At 41.0% G+C, this 14002-nt stretch overlaps 1 long non-coding RNA gene across 2 annotated transcripts; it reads right to left on the bottom strand.

The window, feature by feature from the left end:
* Nucleotides 1–2122: 2122 nt before the first annotated feature.
* On the bottom strand, nucleotides 2123–10308 carry LOC138676303 (uncharacterized). Of its 2 annotated transcripts, none has more exons than XR_011320771.1 (2): nucleotides 9788–10308; nucleotides 2123–4452 (listed from the first exon to the last, which is right to left on the bottom strand). It is a non-coding gene; the product is annotated as an uncharacterized lncRNA (long non-coding RNA). The 2 variants fall into 2 exon arrangements; XR_011320770.1 differs by having other exon boundaries at nucleotides 2123–4434.
* Between the last annotated feature and the right edge of the window lie 3694 nt (nucleotides 10309–14002).

The raw sequence follows: 14002 nt of genomic DNA, 5'->3' as shown, positions 1-14002 counted from the left end.
GACACTTCTATATTGATCAGTCCTCCTGACACTTCTATATTGATCAGTCCTCCTGATACCTCTATATTGATCAGTCCTCCTGACACTTCTATATTGATCAGTCCTCCTGATACCTCTATATTGATCAGTCCTCCTGACATTCTATATTGATCAGTCCTCCTGACACTTCTATATTGATCAGTCCTCCTGATACCTCTATATTGATCAGTCCTCCTGACACTTCTATATTGATCAGTCCTCCTGACACTTCAATATTGATCAGTCCTCCTGACACTTCAATATTGATCAGTCCTCCTGACACTTCTATATTGATCAGTCCTCCTGACACTTCTATATTGATCAGTCCTCCTGACACTTCTATATTGATCAGTCCTCCTGACACTTCAATATTGATCAGTCCTCCTGACACTTCAATATTGATCAGTCCTCCTGACACTTCTATATTGATCAGTCCTCCTGACACTTCTATATTGATCAGTCCTCCTGACACTTCAATATTGATCAGTCCTCCTGACACTTCTATATTGATCAGTCCTCCTGACACTTCTATATTGATCAGTCCTCCTGACACTTCAATATTGATCAGTCCTCCTGACACTTCTATATTGATCAGTCCTCCTGAGACTTCTATATTGATCAGTCCTCCTGACACTTCTGTATTGATCAGTCCTCCTGACACCTCTATATTGATCAGTCCTCCTGACACTTCTATATTGATCAGTCCTCCTGACACTTCTATATTGATCAGTCCTCCTGACACTTCAATATTGATCAGTCCTCCTGACACTTCTATATTGATCAGTCCTCCTGACACTTCTATATTGATCAGTCCTCCTGACACTTCTATATTGATCAGTCCTCCTGACACTTCTATATTGATCAGTCCTCCTGATATCTCTATATTGATCAGTCCTCCTGACACTTCTATATTGATCAGTCCTCCTGATACCTCTATATTGATCAGTCCTCCGGACATTCTATATTGAACAGTCCTCCTGATACCTCTATATTGATCAGTCCTCCTGACACTTCTATATTGATCAGTCCTCCTGACACTTCTATATTGATCAGTCCTCCTGACACTTCTATATTGATCAGTCCTCCTGACACTTCTATATTGATCAGTCCTCCTGACACTTCTATATTGATCAGTCCTCCTGACACTTCTATATTGATCAGTCCTCCTGATACCTCTATATTGATCAGTCCTCCTGACACTTCTATATTGATCAGTCCTCCTGATACCTCTATATTGATCAGTCCTCCTGACATTCTATATTGATCAGTCCTCCTGACACTTCTATATTGATCAGTCCTCCTGATACCTCTATATTGATCAGTCCTCCTGACACTTCTATATTGATCAGTCCTCCTAACACTTCTATATTGATCAGTCCTCCTGATACCTCTATATTGATCAGTCCTCCTGACACTTCTATATTGATCAGTCCTCCTGACACTTCTATATAATAATAATAATAATAATAATAATAATAATAATAATTTTTATTTATATAGCGCCAACACTATATTGATCAGTCCTCCTGACACTTCTATATTGATCAGTCCTCCTGATACCTCTATATTGATCAGTCCTCCTGACAGTTTTCCTGACACTTCTATATTGATCAGTCCTCCTGACACTTCTATATTGATCAGTCCTCCTGACACTTCTATATTGATCAGTCCTCCTGACACTTCTATATTGATCAGTCCTCCTGACACTTCAATATTGATCAGTCCTCCTGACACTTCTATATTGATCAGTCCTCCTGACACTTCTATATTGATCTGTCCTCCTGACACTTCAATATTGATCAGTCCTCCTGACACTTCTATATTGAACAGTCCTCCTGACACTTCTATATTGATCAGTCCTCCTGACACTTCTATATTGATCAGTCCTCCTGACACTTCTATATTGATCAGTCCTCCTGACACTTCTATATTGATCAGTCCTCCTGACACTTCTATATTGATCAGTCCTCCTGATACCTCTATATTGATCAGTCCTCCTGACACTTCTATATTGATCAGTCCTCCTGATACCTCTGTTAAGTCCTTCTCAGTCCCTGGCTTACTAGAGGTAGGGATCCAGAGTAAATGACACGCAAACAAGGTATTGTGTGATCATATACAGGGGAAGCCCAGGAGCACATCTCCCTCTCTGGGCTTTGCCCTCCCTTTATATAGAAAAGAATTATACTTTTACAGACATGCGCACAAGCGCTCATATTTCACTATCTCTTACATAAACAATCTATACCAGTCTTTATCAGTAGAAAGTTACATCATCTAGAAGGTGAATAAAGGCTGCTATTGAAAGAAGGAATGCACACATGATTACTTCCATAAAAGGAAATGTCAAGTCAGCAGAAATGTATCTTGTTGTAAGCGAGATTTCTCAGGAAGAAGACAAGATGGATTGTTTTAGTTCAGTCTGATCTCCACAATTCCCCCCTTTGACATTTTCTTTTATTTATTTTATTACCACAGGGCCAAAGACAAAGCCTTTATTTGGTATTACACATGTACATGCTTGTATTCAATAAGAGAATCAAATCTAGTATTAATTCTTCCGTTTAACTCTCGCAACCTTTTCTTTGTTTTGCAATAAGTACAGATATTACAAAGGGATAGCAAAATAAGCGCAATAATCAGTATTAGCAAAGGATAACATAAGAGAAGAAGGAAAAAAAAAAAAAACTTTATACTCTTGCATCTATTACACAAAGTTTATCTGTGCATACTGAGATACTCTTGAGCACAATCTGGAATAGTACGTATATGACTACAATAATCATAACTATATGTATTATGCTCTGCATAATCCCAGCAACCCACCCACCGATTCCTCTGAACCAGTTGGCTGGGTTAAGAAAAGAGAAGGTATCTGACCACCAGCTATCCTTATTCTGGTCATTGTCTTTGTCATACTGATCTCTGAGTCGTTGTACGTCCTTTAATTTAAATGTCATACTCATAGTACTATTCGGGTCTATATAATGACAGCAGGTGGGTCCGATGATTTGACACATACCCCCTTGTGAGGCAGTTAGGTAATCCAATACCAGGGTATGTTGGTTAGTGACTATTATAAGCTGATTCTGTACAGCTATACTAGTATTTAATATGTCCAATATATCCCAGATCTGATCATCTAGATAATCCGTGGCTCTAACTAATTTATCCCACATTTGTGTTAACATAGGATAAATAAAAATGGTACTAGCAATTTTGTTAGGAATTCCCATTTGTACTATATGTGGCCTCCCCGAGGGACGTGGTGAGTTATCTGCAGCTCTTTTATACAGTGTGTGCTTGGGCACGGCTTGCATATTCACTTGTTTATTTGAAATTATGAATGTAGCCGGGGTTAGGCGTCCTAATGTACAAGTACCCTTTATACCTACGGGAAGCCATTTATATGCTCCTTCTCCGCATATCCAAAATGTACCTTCAGGCAGATCCCATAGAGCTGAGTGCTGCAATACCAATCTGTGAGCCAAGTCCACAAATCTAGATACATTCTGAAGCATACACCAAGAGGGTTTTTGTCCCAAGGGGCTACAGTACCCGACTGCGGGATTCCCACATACAGGCATTCCTTTGATATACTCATCGGATTTATTACAAACCAGGTTCCCCAGCTTACTTGTACAACTGTTTGCATCACCTTGGGGGAACAATTTAGAATGTTTCCATTTTCTATTATGTATGTATCTTTCCAATACTACAGGTTTGAAAGCATCAGAGGGGGGGACGGTTGTACTGAAACTAAGCTGTAGATTTTCTGTGGGGACCTGTCCTAAATTAGTTAATCCAGTCTTATTTCTAGGTACCCATTTTCCTCCCCTAAATGCTAAATATTGTAGATGTGTGTTACTCCCTGAGAGATTACCCTGCCACCAAGGAAATTCTACCCATCCCACAATTGGTATGGCGATTGTAGTATTCCATAGCCTAGCATTACCAATTTGGTTGTTGGCCAGGTTGTCTGAACAATTAGGCCAAGCGAATATTTCTTCTGCTAATACGGGAACTGCTAGAAAAGGTATACTTGTGGCTGATACCGGCGAATGGGTACAGATCCAACAATCTGTCAGGGTTTGTGTATTGTTTAACAAGTCATGCACTAATTTTCTATGATGTTGTACGAATCTATTGTTCAAAGGGGCTAGAGAATTCAGTCTATCCCACGCCTCCGTTGAGGTTATCATTATTAACATCAATATCATGAGTTTATACTGCTTTTCTTGCAATGGCTTGCATGTATCCATGATGCCTTTCCTTCAAGCTTGACTGATGTAGGTGTTGTCAACAGGACTTGGAAGGGTCCGTCAAACCTTGGTTCTAGAGCCTTTCTGGTGTGTCTTTTTACATAGACTTGATCACCTGGTTCCAACTTGTGACTTCCTTCTGTGTTGTCAGGATCTGGAAGGGAAGCAAAAACTTGTGCATGCACCTTAGTTAATTGTTTCTGAAGATTTTGCACATAAGAAGTCAATGACTCAATATTTAACACAAGTTGCTGTGGAAAATAACATCCTAAATTGGCAGTCCTGCCAAACAAAATTTCATATGGAGACAGTTTAGTCTTACCCCTTGGGGTATTGCGTATTGAGTAAAGGGCCAGTGAAAGGCATTCTGTCCAAGGCTTTCCTGTTTCAGCCATGGCTTTCTGTATTTTTAATTTTAAAGTTCCATTCATGCGTTCCACCTTACCAGAACTTTGAGGATGATACGGAGTGTGTAACTGACTTTCAACACCCAACATTTTCAGTACATTTTGAAATATTTCTCCAGTAAAATGAGTACCCCTATCTGACTCGATCACTTCAGGGAGACCGTAACGGGGTATCAGTTCGGCAACTAGCTTTACAGCAGTGTTTTTAGCTGAAGCCTTCCGAACTGGATAGGCCTCTGGCCACCCCGAGAACATGTCCACACATACCAACACATACTCATACCCATTACTTTTTGGCAGCTGGATAAAGTCTATTTGTAATCGCTGAAACGGGTAGAGAGGTCGGACGTGGTGCTTCATAGGGGTCTTTGCTGTCTGTCCGGGATTATGTGTCAGGCATATAGCGCATGCAGCACAATAGTCTCTTGCATAGTTGCCAAAACCTGGAGCCAACCAGACTTGCTTTGCCAGTAGTGTCATTGCATTTGCAGACACATGAGTAGGGTGGTGCAGTCCACCAACTACAATCGGATACCAGGCTCTAGGTAGACATATTAGTCCATCTTTCTTCCAAATTCCCGCTTGTTCTTCTGCCCCTTCCTTTTTCCACCTGTCCCTCTCCTCTTCTCCTGCATCTTCCTGTGCTTGTCTCAGTCTATCTTCAGTATTTTCTGTGAGGTTTACAGTATGGACCTGTTGTAAGGGTTTGACTGCTGCTGCTTTGGCTGCTTTATCAGCCCTATCATTTCCCCTAGATTCCCTAGTGTCGAGTCTCACATGTGCAGCTACCTTGATTACTGCTACTTCTTTTGTTTCTTGTGCAGCCTCTAAGATCTGTTTGATCAGAGAAGCATGTTTTACAGGTTGTCCTGACGCTGTCATGTAACCTCTAGCTCTCCAGATTACTCCAAAATCAAACACAATACCATGTGCATACCTAGAATCAGTGTATATATTAGCTGTCTGGTTCTCAGCTATTTTAAGAGCTTCAATCAATGCTGTTAGTTCTGCTTCTTGTGCAGATTGTTTCGGTGGAAGTGGTTCTGCTTTGAGAGTTTCAGATTCTGACACAACTGCATACCCTGTATGGAAGTTACCTGTGTCATCTGCAAACCTACTACCATCTATAAACAGCTCTAAATCTGGATTTTGAAGTGGTGTTTCGGATACATTGGGTAAGCCTACCGTTTCTTGTAAAATGAGCTCTGTACAATCATGTGTGTCTGTAGGGAAAAAATTTGCGTGTGGATCAGTGTCCTTATTCCCCCCTTCAGACTCGAGAGGTAGCAGTGTAGCTAAATTGAGAGTCTGAAGCCTAGCAAATGTGATAGTAGAGGGGAGCAACAAAGAACACTGTAGCCGCAAATGTCTGGCCATGGAAATGTGTTTTGGTTGGACCTGGTTTAATATCCCATAAACATCATGTGTAGTTTGAACTGTGAGTGGATACTCTAGAACAATTTCTGATGCTTTGTCCAACAATAGTGAGACAGCAACAACTACACGTACACAGGTTGGCGCTGCTCTAGCTACGGGATCTAACCTTGCTGAAAGATATGCAATTGGTCTTTGTTTCCCTGCATGCTTCTGGGTAAGAACTCCTGTAGCATGGGAATCAACTTCTGCAGCCATAAGCTGAAACGGTTTGGTGTAGTCTGGTAGCCCTAACGCTGGAGCTGAAACAAGGGCATCTTTTAATTGTTGGAACGAAATCTGACCTTCTTTTGTCAACAAATAAGGTTCACTTTTTACACAGTCATACAGTGGTTGCATTAGTTGACTTGCATGTATAATCCATTGTCTACAATGAGACACTATTCCTAAAAATGCTCGTAGCTGTTTATGATTTCTAGGCTCATTCATCTGTCTTATTGCTTCAGTTCTTTGAGGTGTAAGATGCTTTTTACCTTGAGAAATGCAATGACCTAGAAAGACCACTTTGGTCTGACAAACTTGTAGCTTTTGTCTATTCACTTTACACCCTTCTTTTTCTAAAAAACATAGTAAACTCACAGTGGACCTTTCTGCAGTTTCTAGATCTGGGCAGCAAAGTAGTAGGTCATCCACATACTGCAAAATTACTACCTGTGGTTCGGGTTCAAACCTCTGAAGGACTGTTTGTAGGGCATTTGAATAAAGAGTAGGGGAGTGTATCATTCCCTGTGGAAGGCGTGTCCACGCCAACTGTTTGCCCTTAAATGTAAATGCAAACAAATGCCAACTATCTTGGTGTAAAGGAACCGAGAAAAATGCATTTGAAAGATCTATTACAGTAAATACTTGAGAACTGGCTGGTATCTGTGATAGTAACGTATGAGGATTGGGTACAACTGGGGTGATTGGATCTAGAACTTTGTTTATTTCTCTTAGATCATGTACCATACGATATTTGGGCATAGAACTCTTATCAAGAGTTCTCTTTTTGACTGGATACAGAGGAGTGTTAGCAGGTGATTGTATCTCTACCAAAACTCCTTTCTCTCTATATCCCTCTATCTGTTTTGTAATCGCTAGTTCCTGCTGGGCACTCACAGGGTATTGTCTGAGCTGTGGGAGAACAGTTCCTGGTTGCACAGATAGTTTTACAGGAGAGATATGCAATAGTCCCACATCGGTGTCACCCTGTGCCCACAGTGTTTCTGGGACCGTTGAGAGGTCTAGATCTGTGGTGTACTCTTTTTCTTCAGTATAATCCTCAAAAGCCTGAATTCTAACATATTGTTCTAATGTTTCTGCATCATCAGGGATAGTCAGTATAACTGTGCCATCTTCCCTAAAATTGATGTTAGCTTCTAATTTCTTTAGGACATCAGTTCCTAACAAACATGTTGGGGCACCTCTGGCATACAAAAATCTGGATGCAAAACATTTAGGTCCTAATGAGACCTCTAGGGGCACAGTGTATGGCAGTGTTCGAATTACCCCATCATAACCCTCAGCAAAAGTTGTTTGTTCTGAAATATCTTCCGGATTCGGAAGAAAATCTTGATTCAAAATTGAGGAAGTTGCACCTGTATCTATCAAAAATGGAATCTCTCTCCCCCCCACATTCACCTGTATCATAGGTCTTCTAGCTGGTAGGGAAGTTTGTAACACATCGAGTCAATCTGAATCTGGTATGGGACCATCTATGATGGTAGATTTCTGCTGGTTGTCCGTTTGGGGAGGGTTATTTCTGGGAACAAATTTGCCTGACTTTATATCTGCCAACTTCTTCCTGCACTCTCTTTGGAAATGACCTGGCTTTTTACAGTAGTGGCAAGCAAAGTTGTGTCTCACTCTTCCTCCTGTATTAGCTTGTGCTATTCTAACAGGCTTACGATTCTCTCTCATATCCATGACTATTCCTAAACATCGTTGTTTCACAATATTTGGTTGTTCAATTGTTCTCCAATCTGGAGTAGAGGATTTAAATTTTTCTCTGATTTTCGGATCTAGCCCCTCTATTAATTGTTTTGTAAAAAGTCTCCTTACTGAAGCATCAGTCAAATCCAATCCTTCATCCCTAAAGCTATTTTCTAATTCTTGACTATATTCTTCAATACTTTGCCCAAATTTCTGCATAATCACACCCGTAGATCCCCTTTCCCTCTGTTTTTCTCTCATGAAAATTATTAATGCCTCTGTGAACTGGGTACCTGATGCTTCTGTCTGTAAGGCACCCCCTTCTGCCACTGGTCTATTGGGCTGTAGGTGTGTCAATAATTCCTGAAAAAGTCCGGGGGACATTTTCATTCTACATAATTCTTCCCCGTCCGCCCAGACCCCAGCATGAGTCTGCATGATTTGTTGTATGTATTGTGCAAATCGGATGGGATATTGAGTGGGATCAGGCGCATTATGCAGGAGGGACATACCTTCAGCAGGGGACCAAGGAAAATACTGTCGGGTCTGGTGATATCTAGTTCCCATTACCCCGTCAGCACCAGGTTCCCTAAAGGGTCTTGGTACTACCCTAACAGGGGCAAGTACAGCGCCATGTCTAGGTGTACCACAGACTAGGCAATCATTTCTCCAATCTGGATTTTGTTGTCCACAGTGTGAACATACCCATCCTCCTACCCCACCAAGATTGGGATACAAGGCTGGAAATTGTTTTCCTCCTTCTGCTCCTCCAGATGGTACAAATGATTGGGCTTTTGGATCTAGGTAAGGTGGTGGGATTATGTCACAACTTTTTCCCTTCCCCATAATCCATTTGGAAGTGTCTGGATCATACTTCCAATTCTCCTCTTTAGCTGTTTTTGAGACCTCTATCATACAGTGTATGATTTCTTCCCACCCATTGTCTTTGATAATTCCACCTCGTTCTTTACTCAGTCTTTCCCATTCAGTGCTAAACATAAGTGCTTCTGAAATTCCCAATTTTTCTCTTACCCTTCTAATCTGACTTCTGACTGTCTTCCCACATCTTTCCTGTATGATATCTGCTGCTTCCACTTGTCCTAAGACGGTTTTTGTCTGTTTATTTCCCATTTTTCTTTTTTTTTTCAATATTAGCTATTTCTACCCCAGGTGACGTTTGGACAATCACTTATCCTAGGTGATGTCTCGTTGCCTTCTCTCCTAGGGAGCTAAAATATTGAAGGGCTGATCTGCTCCATTCTTTCTAATGTGCAGAATGTACTTAAGTGCTATTATGCACGCAAACAGACCCAGCAACACCATACAGATCACAAAACTTTCTGTGTCAGTTAGCATACTTGTCCCAGGCTCATGGACCCGCGTCCTGGGCTCATTCTATCAAACCTTATCCAGAAATGAAGGAGGTTAAGCACTTAAATGAGAGTCAAGCATGGGCGGAGGTCTCCCCGAAAGGACGCAACCACATGACCCAGTTAGGCTGACTTCCGTGTATAAGGCTTATACCCCAACTATTTCGGCTTATTTTTCTACGCACTTTTGCTCTTCTTTCACAACATACCACAACCTTAACACTGTTCACACACTGCCAGGGACAGGACTCATAAATCTATACAATATAGTAACCCGAGTTTTATAGGTATCTACTCACTACTAGACTAACCCAGCGTGACACGGCTCATAGAGATCTTTCGGATAATACAAGGCAGATAAAAGAGAACTAATAATGTCTCTTACCTGGCCAGGTTTTTCAGTTCATTTGCCGTCCATTATCCCAGATCTCCATTGTCCGTATCTGCAGGTGAATCTCGAGTAGACACTCTCGCCTCGGGTCCCTGTTCGGTGCGCCAAAGAAATGTTAAGTCCTTCTCAGTCCCTGGCTTACTAGAGGTAGGGATCCAGAGTAAATGACACGCAAACAAGGTATTGTGTGATCATATACAGGGGAAGCCCAGGAGCACATCTCCCTCTCTGGGCTTTGCCCTCCCTTTATATAGAAAAGAATTATACTTTTACAGACATGCGCACAAGCGCTCATATTTCACTATCTCTTACATAAACAATCTATACCAGTCTTTATCAGTAGAAAGTTACATCATCTAGAAGGTGAATAAAGGCTGCTATTGAAAGAAGGAATGCACACATGATTACTTCCATAAAAGGAAATGTCAAGTCAGCAGAAATGTATCTTGTTGTAAGCGAGATTTCTCAGGAAGAAGACAAGATGGATTGTTTTAGTTCAGTCTGATCTCCACACCTCTATATTGATCAGTCCTCCTGACATTCTATATTGATCAGTCCTCCTGACACTTCTATATTGATCAGTCCTCCTGATACCTCTATATTGATCAGTCCTCCTGACACTTCTATATTGATCAGTCCTCCTGACACTTCTATATTGATCAGTCCTCCTGATACCTCTATATTGATCAGTCCTCCTGACACTTCTATATTGATCAGTCCTCCTGACACTTCTATATAATAATAATAATAATAATAATAATAATAATTTTTATTTATATAGCGCCAACACTATATTGATCAGTCCTCCTGACACTTCTATATTGATCAGTCCTCCTGATACCTCTATATTGATCAGTCCTCCTGACAGTTTTCCTGACACTTCTATATTGATCAGTCCTCCTGACACTTCTATATTGATCAGTCCTCCTGACACTTCTATATTGATCAGTCCTCCTGATACCTCTATATTGATCAGTCCTCCTGACACTTCTATATTGAACAGTCCTCCTGACACCTCTATATTGATCAGTCCTCCTGACACTTCTATATTGATTAGTCCTCCTGACACTTCTATATTGATCAGTCCTCCTGACACTTCTATATTGATCAGTCCTCCTGACACTTCTATATTGATCAGTCCTCCTGATACCTCTATATTGATCAGTCCTCCTGACACTTCTATATTGATCAGTCCTCCTGATACCTCTATATTGATCAGTCCTCCTGACATTCTATATTGATCAGTCCTCCTGATACCTCTATATTGATCAGTCCTCCTGACACTTCTATATTGATCAGTCCTCCTGACACTTCTATATTGATCAGTCCTCCTGACACTTCTATATTGATCAGTCCTCCTGACACTTCTATATTGATCAGTCCTCCTGACACTTCTATATTGATCAGTCCTCCTGACACTTCTATATTGATCAGTCCTCCTGACACTTCTATATTGATCAGTCCTCCTGACACTTCTATATTGATCAGTCCTCCTGATACCTCTATATTGATCAGTCCTCCTGACACTTCTATATTGATCAGTCCTCCTGATACCTCTATATTGATCAGTCCTCCTGACATTCTATATTGATCAGTCCTCCTGACACTTCTATATTGATCAGTCCTCCTGACATTTTATATTGATCAGTCCTCCTGACACTTCTATATTGATCAGTCCTCCTGATACCTCTATATTGATCAGTCCTCCTGACACTTCTATATTGATCAGTCCTCCTGACACTTCTATATTGATCAGTCCTCCTGACACTTCTATATTGATCAGTCCTCCTGATACCTCTATATTGATCAGTCCTCCTGACACTTCTATATTGATTAGTCCTCCTGATACCTCTATATTGATCAGTCCTCCTGACAGTCCTCCTGACACTTCTATATTGATCAGTCCTCCTGACACTACTATATTGATCAGTCCTCCTGACACTTCTATATTGATCAGTCCTCCTGACACTTCTATATTGATCAGTCCTCCTGACACTTCTATATTGATCAGTCCTCCTGACACTTCTATATTGATCTGTCCTCCTGACACTTCTATATTGATCTGTCCTCCTGACACTTCAATATTGATCAGTCCTCCTGACACTTCTATATTGATCAGTCCTCCTGACACTTCTATATTGAACAGTCCTCCTGATACCTCTATATTGATCAGTCCTCCTGACACTTCTATATTGATCAGTCCTCCTGATACCTCTATATTGATCAGTCCTCCTGACACTTTTATATTGATCAGTTCTCCTGACACTTCAATATTGATCAGTCCTCCTGACACTTCTATATTGATCAGTCCTCCTGATACCTCTATATTGATCTGTCCTCCTGACACTTCAATATTGATCAGTCCTCCTGACACTTCTATATTGATCAGTCCTCCTGACACTTCTATATTGATCAGTCCTCCTGACACTTCTATATTGATCAGTCCTCCTGACACTTCTATATTGATCAGTCCTCCTGACACTTCAATATTGATCAGTCCTCCTGACACTTCTATATTGATCAGTCCTCCTGACACTTCTATATTGATCAGTCCTCCTGACACTTCAATATTGATCAGTCCTCCTGACACTTCTATATTGATCATTCCTCCTGACACTTCTATATTGATCAGTCCTCCTGACACATCTATATTGATCAGTCCTCCTGACACTTCTATATTGATCAGTCCTCCTGATACCTCTATATTGATCAGTCCTCCTGACACTTCTATATTGATCAGTCCTCCTGACACATCTATATTGATCAGTCCTCCTGACACTTCTATATTGATCAGTCCTCCTGATACCTCTATATTGATCAGTCCTCCTGACACTTCTATATTGACTAAGGGTTTTTCCATCTGTCTGTCTTTCTGTCTGTCTGTCTTGGAAATCCCACGTCTCTGATTAGTCGAGGCCGCCAGGCCTCGACCAATCAGCGACGGGCACAGCATCGACGTAGAAATCCTGCGTCTCTGATTGACACTTCTATATTGATCAGTCCTCCTGACACTTCTGTATTGATCAGTCCTCCTGACACTTCTATATTGATCAGTCCTCCTGACACTTCTATATTGATCAGTCCTCCTGACACTTCTATATTGATCAGTCCTCCTGATACCTCTATATTGATCAGTCCTCCTGACATTCTATATTGATCAGTCCTCCTGACACCTCTATATTGATAAATCCTCCTGACACTTCTATATTGATCATTCCTCCTGACACTTCTGTATTGATCAGTCTTCCTGACACTTCTATATTGATCAGTCCTCCTGACACTTCCATATTGATCAGTCCTCCTGACACTTCTATATTGATTAGTCCTCCTGATACCTCTATATTGATCAGTCTTTCTGATATTCTATATTGATCAGTCCTCCTGACACCTCTATATTGATAAATCCTCCTGACACTTCTATATTGATCAGTCCTCCTGACACTTCTATATTGATCATTCCTCCTGACACTTCTGTATTGATCATTCCTCCTGACACTTTTATATTGATCAGTCCTCCTGATACCTCTATATTGATCAGTCCTCCTGACACTTCTATATTGATCAGTCCTCCTGACACCTCTATATTGATCAGTCCTCCTGACACTTCTATATTGATCAGTCCTCCTGACTCCTCTATATTGATCAGTCCTCCTGACACTTCTATATTGATCAGTCTTCCTGACACTTCTATATTGATCAGTCCTCCTGACACTTCTATATTGATCAGTCCTCCTGACACTTCTATATTGATCAGTCCTCCTGACACCTCTATATTGATCAGTCCTCCTGACACTTCTATATTGATCAGTCCTCCTGACACTTCTATATTGATCAGTCCTCCTGACACTTCTATATTGATCAGTCCTCCTGATACCTCTATATTGATCAGTCCTCCTGACACTTCTATATTGATCAGTCCTCCTGATATCTCTATATTGATCAGTCCTCCTGACACTTCTATATTGATCAGTCCTCCTGATACCTCTATATTGATCAGTCCTCCGGACATTCTATATTGAACAGTCCTCCTGATACCTCTATATTGATCAGTCCTCCTGACACTTCTATATTGATCAGTCCTCCTGACACTTCTATATTGATCAGTCCTCCTGACACTTCTATATTGATCAGTCCTCCTGACACTTCTATATTGATCAGTCCTCCTGACACTTCTATATTGATCAGTCCTCCTGACACTTCTATATTGAT

This window comes from Ranitomeya imitator, chromosome 4, assembly GCF_032444005.1.
Source record: "Ranitomeya imitator isolate aRanImi1 chromosome 4, aRanImi1.pri, whole genome shotgun sequence".
Taxonomy (NCBI): Eukaryota; Metazoa; Chordata; class Amphibia; order Anura; family Dendrobatidae; genus Ranitomeya; species Ranitomeya imitator.
The sequence above is the reverse complement of the archived record's forward strand: the minus strand, read 5'-3'. Positions and strand labels throughout refer to the sequence as shown.